The sequence below is a fragment of the Piliocolobus tephrosceles genome, chromosome 13, assembly GCF_002776525.5.
Source record: "Piliocolobus tephrosceles isolate RC106 chromosome 13, ASM277652v3, whole genome shotgun sequence".
NCBI lineage: Eukaryota > Metazoa > Chordata > Mammalia > Primates > Cercopithecidae > Piliocolobus > Piliocolobus tephrosceles.
This window is the reverse complement of record NC_045446.1, coordinates 86,556,518-86,572,155: the sequence shown is the minus strand read 5'-3', so window position 1 is coordinate 86,572,155 and position 15,638 is coordinate 86,556,518. Positions and strand designations below refer to the sequence as shown.

The following is a 15,638-nucleotide window of genomic DNA, read 5'->3' as shown; positions in this document are numbered from 1 at the left end:
TGCACCATGATTGTGAGGCTTCCCCAGCCACATGGAAGTCCAATTAAACCCCCTTCTTTTGTAAATTGCCCAGTCTCTGGTATGTCTTTGTCATACGTACGTACATACATACAGGAGAATGGACTAATACACCAAGTGATTAGAAATAAGAATTGTCCAGCTTCTTTTAATAATTAAAAACAGGTCTACAATTCTAGTCTAACTTCTGAAGGAATACTTGGTTAAAATAAAAAGACATTCAAGAGGGAGATAGCATCGGAGTGTAAACCTGGATAATAAGTACTGACCACAACAGGGAGCTAGGGCTCAGTCCCAACCTGAGATTGTGACATTTTCAGAAGAGCTAAGGGATGAAAGAGATCTTAGAGAATTCAAGAACAAGCATCACCTTCAAAATCAGAAGATGCTGAGTCCATTTGGGAAAAGGAAAAATCATTAACACTGGGCCATTGTTAATTTTATATTCTGAACAAACAGTAATGTAACTCATCCCTGTGTTATCAGAATCAGCCTCTAGCTCTTAGAAGTGGATTATCCACGTATTCCTCAATACTTTACTTAGATAACCCTGTAGAACAAGAAGAAAATCTTTAATTCTGCTTTTCTTCCAAATACCATTAATGTTTATAGGGTCTTTATACCTACTCATACCTTTACAATCACATTGGCTCAGAGACTTAATTTATTTTCCCACACAAGAGACTGAGGATAAGAAAATAATTCTGCTGCAGTGAGTATTCAAAGTATAAAGGTCAGGTTTCCAGTTCAGGAGAGCTATTATATTCAAACAATAATATGAAAAAATTCTTTAACTATTTATTTAACACGACAGGAAAACAATTCATGAAAAGAGTTCAGTGAAAATTGACAACTTTAATAAACAACCTGGGAAATCTGTGTGTTTGAGAAACTTCTTTTCTCTGTTTTGTTTTTTAAATTATATGCAGAACGCTTCAGAAGTAACAGGAATAACTTCTCTTTTACCACTCTTTGAGACTTTCTGAAGTCTATAAAAGTATTTGATAAAAGGTTATCTTGCATCTGTGGCAGTAATAGGACAAATACTGAACATCAAAAGCGAGACTGTGACAAATATTTTGACACAATCTTACAATCACAGTGACATATACAATAAAGTATTAGAAATAAAGAAAAATACTCTGACAGTATGCCAAGTGCAGACACTTTCATATCAAAAGAGACAACAAAATACAATTACAGTACAGGAAAAAATAAAAATAAAAAGGAGGGCAGAGAACAGATAGGTCTTGGAATGAAATGCTGAGATTTCAAACTGAATTTAACAGAAAACAGCACTGATAGGCCTTTGGCTGCCACGATGACAATGGCATAATTGACACACTCTCAGGAAAAGAAAATAATTGGTTTCATCAAGCGGAGCAGAAAAAGTGTCATCTAGCAAGCAGTGACAGAAGTCATGGCAGATGCCTAGCCATCAAGGAAGAGCAAGGGCCTGCTCTAGCTCTGTGAAGGAGCAACCCAGAGAACACCATCACCTAACACATTGTGAATCCTTTTTAAATCAGAAACTGAATATATTACTTTATTTTGGTTGGATGCATTTTGCTGGGAATTAAATATCACAGTATTCTTAATAGAAGTTCATTTCTAGACAGCAAAAATAAGGTCTACATTTTGACTTGGCAGTTTTGTGGGAGCTAATTTATGGAGCAGTAACAAAATCATTTTTAGGGAAAAAAAGGTAGTTTTTAGCAGTTGACATACTGGAGGCAATAATTATAGGCATTTGATTTATGAGTCTGAATGCATTTGATAATAAGAGACTACTTATACTTGAATCTGATGTAGTAAGTACAAATGCTACATTCCACTCCCCGCTATAAAATTGCCCATGTGCATGGTGGTGCACACCTGTAGTCCCTGCTACTCGGGAATTTAAAGCAGGAGAATCACTTGAACCTGGGAGGCGGAGGTTGCAGTGAACCGAGATCGCACCACTGCACTCCAGCCTGGAGACAGAGAGAGACTCCACCTTAAAAAATAAATAAAAAATTTAAAAAATGCCCATCTGTAATTTTTGTAGTCTATATAATCAAGAACGGTGGGAGCAAGAAGGTTAACATTAAGCAAGAAGGGATACCATCAAATAAATTTAATATCATAATTGTTCTGATAATTGTATAGATCGTATCAATATTTTTAAAATTATTGGTTATTAGAAAATCATTGAGAATATTTTTCATGCTGAAAAATGTGTGCCTTACACTCAGTCGCCTTCTTTAGTAAACTACCAAGTCTAGGTCTCCACTCTATTAGGACTAAACTAGTTTGAACTGGAGGACTCGAAGATGGAGAAAATTACAAATACAGTGATCTAGCAAAGTGTTAATGGGACCTTAAAATAATGAAATTGAAAATATGTAAAGTCACTGGAAACCCAAGAACAAAATACTTTCATTTACAAGATAATCATAATCACTATTAGAAAGGCAGCCAAAATCAATGAGTACTATTTCTCTTCACCTCTGTTTCATTTAGATTCAAATCAATAAGTACACTGGCTCTCCCTCCTTCATAGTATGTATATGTTGCCTTTCTGCCCATGAGTCATTGGAAAGCATCAATTCACCATCAGAAAGAATCCTACCTTCCTTGGAGCTAATCAGAAAAATTTGAAGTCGAGAAAAAGACAAAAACACTTCATTATTTTTCTCATGTTGCCTTTCTTTTCTACCACTTCCTCCTGCAGGGTACCAGCTTCATCTTGCCATTGTTCCATATACTTCAACTGGCACACCCCATTCCAGCCTGGATATTCACGTTCCTTAAAGTGGATTACCTACATGACAAAGAGCCTTTTCTCTTGCTATTATTAAGGAGCTTGGCTAAAATTCCTTTGATATCTCATTATGTCTTAAAGTACTTAGAGTAGGATTTGAATAGACAGATGAGGGAAATAGGCAGATAACTTCGTATTTATCTACCCCTCACTTGGCAAGATAGTGTCATGATTAAGACTATGAACTCCAAAAGCAGCCTTCCTGAGTTTTGATCAGTGCTCAGCTTTTCATTATTTGTGTGAATATTTGTATTAGTCCATTTTCTCACTGATATAAAGATACTTCCTGAGACTGGGTAATTCATAAAGAGAAGAGGTTTAATTGACTCACAGTATGGCATGGCTGGGGAGGCCTCAGGAAACTTACAATTGTGGCAGAAGGCGAAAGGGGAAGCAAGGCACATCTTACATGGTGGCAAGAAAGAAAGAGAGTGCACAGGGGAAACTGCCACTTTTAAAACCATCAGATCTCGTAAGAACGCCCTCACTATCACAAGAACCAGCAAGAGGGAAACTGTCCCCCAGGATCCAATCACCTCCCACCAGGTACCTCCCTCAACACATGAGGATTACCATTCAAGATGAGATTTGGGTGAGGACACAGAGCCAAACTAAATCAATGTTCTTTGTTTCTTTCTCATTATTTACCAGGGCTTGGCCTGAATTTCCTCATCTGTAAAATGGAGGTGATAATAGTGTCTACTTTAATTAGATTATTGACAAATGACATGCAAAATGCCCAATGCTAATCCTGACACTAAAGAATCTTTGATAAAAATTAGTTTAACTAGAGGTTACATATGACTTCTATTGTCTTGGAGTTTGAACTGAGTTTAAAAGGCTGAGAATATTATCATGGATGCTCAATATACTATACCCTAAAATATGGTACTAGACCTTCACAGACTAAATAATGATGGAAGTGATTCTGACAGTACCTGCTATACATAAGGGAAAGTAAAGAACTTTTCAGGAAGTTAAAGTGAACTGTAGCAAAAATTTGTTCAGAGACAATACACACAGGGCTGTGGCTGGGAGAGAGATGCTTGCCTACACTAAGACTTATGAGGGGACCTGCAGATAAACATTCAGAGAGTTTGACACATGTTCCTGGGGTTTGGAGACATCTGGTTGTATACAGGTTGTACCTGACTTATGACTGAAAGCATCTAAAAGGAAAGAGCTTGGATGAAGTTGGCATAGAAGAGCAAAGTGTCCATTAATTGATGGCAGAGCTAAGGTGCCAAATGTGAACCCCAGAGTAGGGATGGCAGTGATCTATTCTATACATTGCACCTATCCAATTCAGCTGCCTGCCTAGGGTGAAGTGAGCTCAGCAGGGGAGACAGGAGGTGAATCTGAAGAGCCAGAATCTAAGGCAGAAGCCATGACAGTCAGAAAGAGGCAGCACCACCTGTGCCAGAAACATCAGGGAAAGATCCCTGGGGTTAGGACAGCTGCTGTAAAGGTGCTCCACGTAAGAAAAACATGTGTGCATCTACCATTCTAAAAGCTTTAGTGCCAAATTACAATTGTGCCCATTAATTATAAAATACATTTTTACTTTTTCAAATAAAAAAGATGGGCAGGTCGGTAAATATATCCTAGAAAATATCATGGCTCAGCTGTAAATCGGCTTACAGAGTCAAAATACTATAAACACTGAATCGATGTGACAAAAATTACAACATAACTACACTGAGAGAACAGGAATGGAAAAATTCCTCTTATTGTAGCAGGAGCTGATGAATAAAGTGTGAAAAAGGAAAAAGACTGTATCATATTTTATAGTGGAAAATCAAAAATAATCTAATTGAAAAGATCAAGATGTCAATATAAACATGTTATTTAGAGATTTAAAAATAAAAGCCAAAACATTAGCCAAATGAAGAGAGAGTTCTAGCCTGGGTAGAGGAAGAGCCACAAGTTGTGGCAGCACAGGGTGATGGGGGGAGTTGATTGGTAGTCAGTGGTGAGAGCTAAGAGACTGAAGATTTTTATAATAAGTTTGAAAAATTGGTTGACACCTTATAGAGTATGTGTGTATAACTTTGGTAACAACAAAAACCATATAGGGGAAGAAGGATGGGAGGAAGGAAGGAAAGAAAGGAGGAAGGGAGAAAAAGGCAGGAAATAAGGGAAGTAGGGAGGAAGGAAAGGAAGTTCAAGAATCTAGCTATTTGTGCTGCTTATTTGTAGCTCATTAAAAAATGATCTAAATTTTAAAATGATAAAATACCCTGAGTTACCGTCAAAACCCAAAATCCGCATGTTTAATTTTTTTGTTTTCCTGATGCTATTAAGAATTACTTATCCCCAAAATAAAAATATTTACTCAGCAAACACCATCCCTGAAAGTGAACTCTCGTTGCTTGCTGCTTCTCTACCCATCTGGTGCATGTCAGTTCAGGTTAATAGGACTTGTGCAACTGAAATCTCCATCAGAAATTCCACCAGCGGGTGTTACCTGTGAAGAGCATGATTTCACCTCTAATATCAATACCTTGTGGCAGAGATTCCTTCTCCCAAATGTTTCAATCTCAGAGGCCACTAAACTGAAGAATAAATGGGCATTAACTAAGGAAGACACAGCAACTCTATCCAAGCTGAAGACAAACACTAGCAAAAGTGAAAAATAAAGTTGTTTGGGAGCTGCAAACATTGCAAATAGATATTTTAAAATCTGGTGAATAAATGACAAATAATCTACTCTGATTATATAGCTACACATTCCACAGAAGAGCCAAGACTATGAAATATAGCAATTCCAATGAATGCTCTTCTCAAAGCAAGCTGTACATATACTCATTATCACTCCCAAAGTTTCTATTTTCTGTGACTTAACTTGTGAGCTGTACAGAAACAAGCCACAATCCTCAAGTTCACCTTTAGACTGGGGCTCAAATCCCAAGTGTGCTGGTATAAAAATTAAGAGGGCAGCAGAGACAAAAGAGGAAACAGAGATAAATTTTTCAGAATTTTGCATTGTCTTGAGGATATTTAGATCAAGAAGGAGAAATCCACAGACTGTAACACCATTTGCTTGCAGCATAAATACCACTGTGGCTCAGTCACAGATACAGTATTCCATCTGCCAGCTGTGAGGAGGGAAAGGAAAGCAATTAGGCATATTATAAATCATGGCTTGAAGTGGCAGGTTCAAGCACCACATGATTCATGATATGTAAAGAAAAATCTAGACACTGTGTTTTTTCCTTAAAGTGAAAAATAAGTGAAAGAATTTAGGATTCTTTAAGTTTTCAATTGATTTATGGGATAGAATGGCTGGCCACTCGATTAAAGAATTATGTAACAAATTTATAGGACTAGAATTGCTTTTCCCATTAACACACATACACCATTAATAATTCTTTCACTGTCTCCTTTATATACCACCACCTGCATACTCCTCCTTGCCTGCCCTCCTATCACCCTCACAATGAAAATGATGAGAAACTTCTGAATGAAACATCTAAAGGACAAGAATTTGAAAGACAGAATGCTCTTCTTATGATTAAACACAATTGTTATTACTATGGTCCACAAAGCCCTATATTTTCTAGTTTCTTCCTACCTCCCCAGTCTACCCCACACCATGTTCCTACTTATTCACAGTGATTCAACCATCTGGCCTCCTTTTTTTTTTTTTTTTTTTTTTTTTTAGCTCCTCAAAGATTCTAATTCCCAATTATTTTAGGACTGGCCCATGTGCTGTTCTTTGATGTAAAACGCTACTCCAGGTACTCATCTCTTTGACCTAGCCAACTTCCATTAACCTCTAGCCTTACATGTTGCCTTCTCCATGAACAATTTTTTAATATCCCCAAACTAAGTCTCTTTATGATGTAATCCCATAATTCCCCATGTGTCTCCTCAGACCATTTATAAAAACTATAATTCAATTGCAATTAAAATTATAATTAAGTATATTTCTGTACCAATTATAATAAAAGAAAAGTTTGCCCTTTTTGGGTTTAATAATTGTCCTCCAATAAGGTAGCTATTTCCATCAAATAAGGATTTTTTAAAAAGTTTAATCCCAGTGATTGGCTCAATGTTGCATATATGGTGTGTAGTCAGAGGATGAAACAACTTCAGACTTTTTATAGAGGGCTGACTTCTTAACTTCCTGAAATTTGAAGGAAAACAACATTAAAAATTAAAGCTCTAGTCTAAAAGTTGATCAGAGAAAAAAAACTGCTGACATATTAGCTAGTGGACTTGGCAGCAATGTGTTTTGAGATTCTATTCTGTGGACAGAATACTTCTAGATATGGAATTGATCTGTATAGTTTCTGACTTCTGGACTCTGCCAATCAATTTTGGGAGGTTAATGAGCAAATATAACTAACACACAAAGCCTCCAACAGAGAAAATGCACACATGAATATAAGCTAATTTGACTATCGTACAGTTTGGTGACAAAAAGCACAAACTCTGGATGGGCGTGATGGCTCACGCCTGTAATCCCAGTACTTAGGGAGGCTAAGGCAGGAGAATGGCGTGAACCTGGGAGGTGGATCTTGCAGTGAGCTGAGATTGTGCCACTGTACTCCAGCCTCGGTGACAGAGGGAGACTCCATCTCAAACACATGAATGAATAAATAAATAAATACATAAATACATAAATACATAAATAAATAAATAAAACAATAAAAAATAAAGCACAAACTCTAAAGCCAGAGGGCCTCCTTCAGAATCTACCTTCAAAACTTTCTAGCCAATTACTTTGAGCCTGTTAACTCTCTGTCTCATTTTCACTATCAGTAAAATGACTTAAGGAAAGCATATCCTATACAGAGTTGTATTAATTTTTTTTAGCACACATCGAAAGTGCTTGAAGAGAGCCTAGAATGAGGTAAGCTAAGAACTCTGTGTATGTGTGTGGTGGGGCGGGGGGTTCAACCTTGTAGAACTCTGTATTTAAAAATAAATAAGAAAATGCTACAGTTACGGAATTAACAACAATTTAGGAGAGTTCATCAGAGAATATAATAAGACAGGGAATTTTGAGGAAGAAAATCTGAAGGTGGATGGAGACTGTAGGGTAAAAGCACCTGACAGCAATAACTTAAGCATACCCTTAGAACAACCCTCTATGGCAAATACATCTGAATGTGTTTATGGAGCTAGGGAATCCAGGTGCAGCCAAGCTGGAGAGTCATTCTTTGTCTCTGAGGAACATCTGAGTCACTGGCCCATCCCATGGAACATGGGCCATGCAAGGGATTGAAGCCCTGAGTTTCAGGTTAAATGAAGGTTGCCAAGTGGAGGCTGTTAGGGGAAGGGTGTTAAGTGAAAATGTTGTATAAACTGCATGATATTTGCAGGTGGTTGCAGTTTTCCTGCCCAGCCCACCACTCCTGGGCCATGTGGTTATGCTGGCCACTCCTGGACAACTTCTATACATAAGGTAATTCTCCTGTTCAGCCTGCTGCCACTGGCCTCTCTCTCCTGTATGTAAACACCTAATACAACCCCATGTCTTGTGTACTGGCTCTGGGTCTCTTCTGCCTCTTGAATCTGGTTCTTTCCTTATTGAGGTTAACAGGGGTTCAGCACAACAGCGATACAACTTCGTATAATGGAAAAAGAGTACATATTTTAAAGGAGAAAAGAGAAGCCTTAAACCTCAGAAGTGAACTAAGAGTGTTTGAAGAAAAAGAAGGTTTATTCTATCTGAATGTGTATCATGGAATAAACCCAGCATAAATGAGCAACAGGAGTTGAAGGCCTTGGGGGCAGGTGCTGAAGAGTTTGATTCAAGAGCTAATTAGGAGCTACAGTGGTTTCCTGTGTAGGGAGCAATCTGATTAAAATAATTTAGGGAAACAATAATTGTTGCTTTAATTAGAATGGATTAGAAAGGAAGAGAAATTGTCCACTATGATTTGATCAGCAGCAGGGCACAAGAAGAAGACTATGAAAACTGAGAAGATATATACCTAGGACGAGATGGGGTTGGAGGGGAATTAACAGAATTGTCTTACAGATTCTAAATGCATACAACAGGAAGAATATAACCCAACAAAAAGGATCAGAGTGTATTGTTATGCTTGTTTGCAATGTAAATACATATATTATTAATATTTAATACATTTTATAAATAATGTTGTGATATTTTAAGAGAAGAAAAATTTCATCAGACCAGCATTAGATGATAACAGGAATGCCTCTCCCTAACTGTCCACCCCCAATTCTTTCCTTACCCAAAGTGCTAGACTAGCCCACAATAACTGATAACAAATCAGACCTATCAGATATATCCGCTACTTTGAAGACATTACCATTAGGATTTCAGCTGACTCACCAAATTCATTTTACACAGCTTACCAAACAGCTGGCAGGCTTCAATTGATTTTTGTGTCACTCGAAAACAAGAACTTAGAAGTTAAAAGAACCATATCACAAGGTTGACACCTTAATCTTACTCACCTCTGGTTTTGTGACTGCCATTATTAAGAGATTAATGAGTACTTGTTCAATGATATATTTATGCCTTATGAACACTGTGTTCTCTATAAATTCTAGTTTATCATCTACACATTTGATCATTTTCAATCATCAAGTGACCTATATTCATAAAAATAATCTATGCTTTGAATATCTTATCTATAGGATGGATAAGAATCTGATCTTCTGGTGACAAGTTATGTCTAGATACCTCTCAGGAGAAAGAGGAAATGTAACTTGTATTAAGTACAATATATTGAGTGCCAAGATCTGCACAAGATGCTTCACATTTTATCTCATTTAATCCTTTATTGAATTCTAGAACATAAAAATAACTATTCTTTTTCTCAGGTAAGGAAACAGAGGCTCAGGAAGTCTGGGGAACGTAAATGTCAGAGTAAAAACATGATATCTGCTTTGTAAGCCTTGGGTGCCTTCATATCACTGACTTTCTTGGTCTTTTCACATGGTCCAACATTCCTAATCCTCAGATCATGATTATATAGTCATACAACACCATGTCATCTACCCAAGTACAACCAGCGGAGACAACCAGCCAAACAGTCAACTAAGAAAACTTGATAAAAAGGGGCAGCAAAAGGCCAGTGAAGCAGAAATAGCCCGCCCTCTTCTGCTAAAGAGAAATAGAACTTGCTCTTTTCACAGACTGCATAGCATTGTTACTATTTGCTAAGCGCCGTCCCAATGCTTAGGTGATGCACACAGCAAGATGACATAGTCCATGATCCTAGAGACTTACAATTTAATAGCTAAGAGAAATTGTTTATACAGTGAACCCAGGCAAGAATGACTAAGGAAATTACTGTTTTGGAGAGTAGAAATGTTTTTGTAAGAGATGTCTTGATGGAAAAGTACGATTTTATTCAAATAGCAATAGAGTTAAGGCCTTTCTTAATAGGTGAAGTAAACACTAGAAACAACTACCACAGAAGTACAAAAAGATGTGACATATTTGGGAATGATGAGAAATCCAACCTAGATTTCTATAAAGACTCTACCTATAAAATGTGTTTGTGTGTGTGTATGTGACATAATCTGAAAATGACTAATTTCATGACCCTGAATCCATACTATTTGAGCTTTAACCTTCTTTCATGAGTGCAGTCATTGAAAAGTTTTATACAGGAGAGAGATACAATAAGTACTATATCATTATTATCATTACTAGTATTGTTATTACCTATAGCAATAATATTAATAGATAATAACAACATATGTTAAATGCTTATGAAACTCTAGGTACTTTCCTAGGCACTTAATATTCATTTTTCATTGATTTCTTAGTCTGGTCTTAAAAACTAGAAATGATTTTATTCCCATCTGATAACAGTAGAAATCAAGCCTCAGACAAATTATCATTTCTCAAGTTTCTACTGATAGCGATGGGCTGCTCCTGGTATCAAACCTACACCTGGCTCTCCCTAGAAATATTTTCTTAACTACTACACTCTACTGTCTCTGCATTTCATATGAAAAATGAGGTGCATAAAGTGGGCAAGCTGGATCTTAGTGAGACTTGTCAGGGAGTCCAGTTATTCACCAATTGGTAACAGGCATTTTCATTTCCTTCCTTTCTTCACAAAAATTATTGCAAAAGCAATTTAAGCCTTTGCCTCTCCTTTCTGTAGCTTGATATTCATTTCCTTGGTTTTCTATATATTGCCACATTGAGAAATATACATTCCTGAGAGAAGGGAGGTAAAAAAATTGAGATTTCTGATATTTTGCTTTCCACTAGTATCTAAAGATCTCAAAGCAATTCACCAACAGTGCCTCCTTTATTCCTACTTTTGTTAGTGACAGATAAGGAGCAATGTTGCTGATTAAAGAACAATGTTCATAGTAAAGGAGGTTTTTAAGCAAATTAAAATATAACTACTATATAACCCAACAATCCCTTTTCCGGGTATATACTCCCCCCAAAAAGGAAATCACTACCTCATAAGGATATTTGTATTCCCATGTGTATTGCAGCATCATTCATGACAACCAACATTTGCAAACAAATTAAATGCCCATCGACAGATGAACGGATAAAGAAAATGTGATACACACACAAACACAAACACACACACACACACACACACACATGAATATTATTCAGCCTTAAAAAAGAAGATCCTGTCATTTGCTACATGGATGGAGCTGGAGGATATTATGCTATGTGAAATAAGGCAGACCCCCCCCAAAATATTGCATATTCTCGCTTGTATGTGTATTTTAAACGACTGAAATATACAGAAATAGAGAAACACAGTGATTATCACAGGTAGGGTACAGGAGAGAAAATAGGGAGCTATAGGTCAAAGAAAACAAATATATAGGATTTACACGTCTAGACATCTAATGTACAACATTGGGACTAAAGTTAATAAAACTATATTGTATCAGAAATTTTAAAATCTGTATTTTTAAAATTAGTAATTTTAACTACTCTTGTCATACAAACATTAACTATGTGATAGATATGTTAATCTGCTTCACTATAGTAACCATTGTACTATGTGTTTATATGTATCTCTGTATTTATATGTACTTAATGACATCATGTTGTAAACCTCAAATACACACAATGTAATTTTTTTTTAAAAAAAAAGAACAATTTTCTTATTAACCACATTATTTTGGTGGCTGAAAGAAGACATAGACCAAGAGATGCTTTAAGGTATGGTTAAAATCAGATATATTATTGAGTTTAAGCCCCAGGGATAGTATATTGCTAGTCAGAGCTTTGACTTATTTGATAACACATAGGAAAAAAATCACTGGGTTGAAAAAGAAGAACAGTGAAATAATGTTCTGCTCAATTCCTAAAAGACATAATTTTATTTTTTCATAAGGTTTCTCTTTTGTCCACATTTTCTTTTGAAACTAGATACTTAAGAGAGTGTCAGGACGGGAATGAAGACTAGTATTCTTAAGAGTACAAGGAAGAAAAGCTTCAGTTTTAACCACAGATCTGCCACTTACTGACTGTGTGATCTTGAGAAAGTCATCGACCCTTTCTCATCTTAGGACAGCACTGGTCTGAGGACACAAACACTAAAGGGAGGCCAATCACTTCAAATTATTTTTTAGTTCCAAGATTCATTTTATCAATTACATTATAAATTGCCTTTCTGGAAAAATGACTAACAATCTCCTTTTTTCCATTAATTAAAATTTAAGAAATATGCAGCCCAAATGTCAGTATTCTAAAATGTGCAGGGCAAAACAGGTAACATAAATGAATGTTTCAAGATGGATAAAATATAATAGGGAATTCATGGTCTCTGCCTTCAGACACTGAAGGCTACATTTTTTTCAAAGGAACATAATGTGATCCAAACAAAAGACATCTGCAGGCTAAAACATGTTCATGTTTTTCCTATCAAACAATAATCTATTTCATTTGACCATTCAGCTGCCACTTGCATCATGCCCCCAGATTGCTGCATCCTGTCTATTGTTTTCAGCTAAACTTCTTGAAATTATCATATATCTCTCTAAATAAAACTTAGATTCATCTTATTCCAGATTTCTTTTTAATCAGGAGTATTGCCTTTATTCATGTCTTTTCTTACTATTTCCTTCTGCTAAATTTGACCCTACTGATCACTCTCACTTCTTTGCACCTCTCCTCTTTGAGCTTCCATGAAACCTATCACCCTTACCTGTCCTACTGTCACTTCTTCTAGCCCTCCTCTTGGGGCTTCACATCGTTTCTGACCAATCCTTAAGGAATGGCCCTTCTTTTGGCTCTTGTTTTAACCCAGCAGCCTCTCCTCTGTATGCTCTCCTTGGAGATCTCAAACACTCTTATGTGGATAACACCACCACCTACATTAAAAGCCCTGAGATTTCTCAAAACACCATATCTAAAGGTTTGCTAATTATCTATGTTGATGTCTTACAGGCACCTCAATCCCAATGTCCAAAACTATATTGGTTATCTTACCAATTTATCTCAGCTCCAAATCTACTCTTCTTTTCCTTGCTTTGTGATACTGCAGTGTGTCCAATAAATATTTTTCCTTTGCCAGACAGTTTGCTGTTAGGCTTTGACAACAGAGGGTAATGGAGGGACATTGTAAAGCCATTATAGGGAAAACTTCTTTTCCAGACCCCAGAGTGCTGTTTTGTTTCCCGCAGATTATATGTGAGTGGCCCAGCAGTATTGTCCTTAATGACCCTCACAGAACTATGGCCTCTACTCTCCAGCAAGCCTCTCCAACCACCCATCTGGCTGATTCTGTATACCAGATCCAGCCAGCAATCTCTGGAAACTGTCTCCAGCCACATGGAGAACCACACTTATGAACTAACTCTGGCCTGTAGTCTATGGCAAATTTCTTTGGCAACATCAGGCTATGTTTTCCTGTTTCAGCCATCCTCTCCAAAAAGGTTTGAATCACATTCTTGGGGTAAGAGAGATTTGCTAAGTTCTTAGTCTCTTGACTCACCATCCTACAATCCTAGAGGAAGCAGCTGCTTTCTGAACTTGCTACTTCTATACCACTTAAAGTACTCCATTACACTTTTAACTAATTTTGCCAATTAATTTTTCTTATACTGAATTTTCTGTCTCCAAACTATTGGTGTGATTTTCTATGACTGGATGCTGAAAGATACAAAATTGGTAGCAAAGGTAGTCCCAAGAGGCAGACACTCAAAGGTGGGACTGGGGGATGGGATTGGTCCTTCCCTTGAAATTCAATACAGCCCTGAGTTACTACTTGCCAATGCGAAAGGGTATGCTGATAATTCATGCCAAGCAGTGGCATCACAATTAATCATGTTATTACATACTTAACTGTGATGATGTTCCGAGTGAAATAAGTGCCTTGGATGTCCACGTGACTGCTGCAGTTATCTGCAGTGAAAATGACTACAAGGACCATGTTTTGGAACAGAATATCCTGAATATATTTGAGTGCTAATAGGAAAAACAAAAACCCCCTAATAAATAAAACAAAAATAATAGAGATATTTTATTGATTATATTGCCACAAAATCAAATACTAAATTTAGTTATGCACGTTACAGAATCAAATATCAGTTAAATTTACATCTTCCTCAAGTTTCACATGTGAGCATTAGGACGTTGATTTTAAAAACAACATGCCACTACAATTCTGAATGAGGACATCCTGTTGGACTCAAATAAAACAGAGCATCTCAAATCCCTGAGGCATGCTGAATCTCCCTGACCAACGGAAGTAGCTTTCACTCCTGTGTCTGAAAAAGCCAGTCTTCCTTTGCTTGAAAACTCTGTGATAACCTCACCTGGGGCCGATTCCTTGTAAGGATATTCTCCACGTGTCAGTTACACAGCTTGGCCCAAGAAGAAAGAAATTATACTCCAAAGAATTGCAACGTTGTGTTGTATCTGTCAGCAAAATCCTGGGATAGGTGTTTTGTAGCTAATTCTACGGCTATTAAACCAAGGAAGGTGGAATATAACACCAGATAAAGCAAAATGCATTTATATGAGTGCAGTTACTCAGTAATCTGAATTTAATGAATTGGCTTATGCACCTGGAAGTGGTTCTGATGTCCTACTTGGTTGGTGGACTGAAATTAGGACTTAATGGTGAGATATGTTTAATAAGGAGGAGCTGTTAGTGCTTCCTGCAATGATGAGCAGGAATGAATTCAAAGTTTATGAAGATGGGAATGTTGGTGTGGATTAACCTATGATATACCTAGCCATCCACCAAGAAGACCCAGGAGATAATTTCTCCACTATTCATTGCCAGATACATTTCTAAGGGCAGCACTTTCATCCTTGAAAATCTCCATGGTTCTGCATCTTAGTCAGCCACATGTAACAATGGGAAATATAGTAATTGAGATAGGCTCCTGATTTCAAAGAGAATAATAACATTCCTAGAGAAGCAGAGACAAAGTGACATCACTTAATTGTCAAAGACAAAATAAACACATTTGTCACACAGGGCAGCAGAGTCCTGACCTTCAGGGATCTCTGAGAGTGACTAATTGATTACAATGTCCCTAAGAATGAAACAGATGGGAAAACTGCAAGGACATTATTTAAATGTACCAGAAAAGAAAAATTGAAGTCTGATGGCCAAATCCTGACTTGAGTCACCATAATACTTGGTCATGACTTCTAAGTCACTTTCCATATCTAAGGCAGTTTAAGATACAGAATCTCTTTTTTTTATTATTATTATTATTATTATTTTTATTTTTATTATACTTTAAGTTCTAGGGTACATGTGCATAACGTGCAGGTTACATATGTATACATGTGCCATGTTGGTGTGCTGCACCCATCAACTCGTCAGCACCCATCAATTCATCATTTATATCAGGTATAACTCCCCAATGCAATCCCTCC

At 36.9% G+C, this 15,638-nt stretch overlaps 1 long non-coding RNA gene across 1 annotated transcript in view; it reads right to left on the bottom strand.

Moving 5' to 3' along the window:
• Window positions 1-791: 791 nt before the first annotated feature.
• Window positions 792-15,638, bottom strand: part of LOC111551612 — a 55,820-nt gene continuing 40,973 nt past the window's right edge. The window contains exon 3 of the long non-coding RNA XR_002734411.1: window positions 792-2,014. This is a non-coding gene — a long non-coding RNA (uncharacterized LOC111551612). The remainder of the gene's footprint in view (window positions 2,015-15,638) is intronic.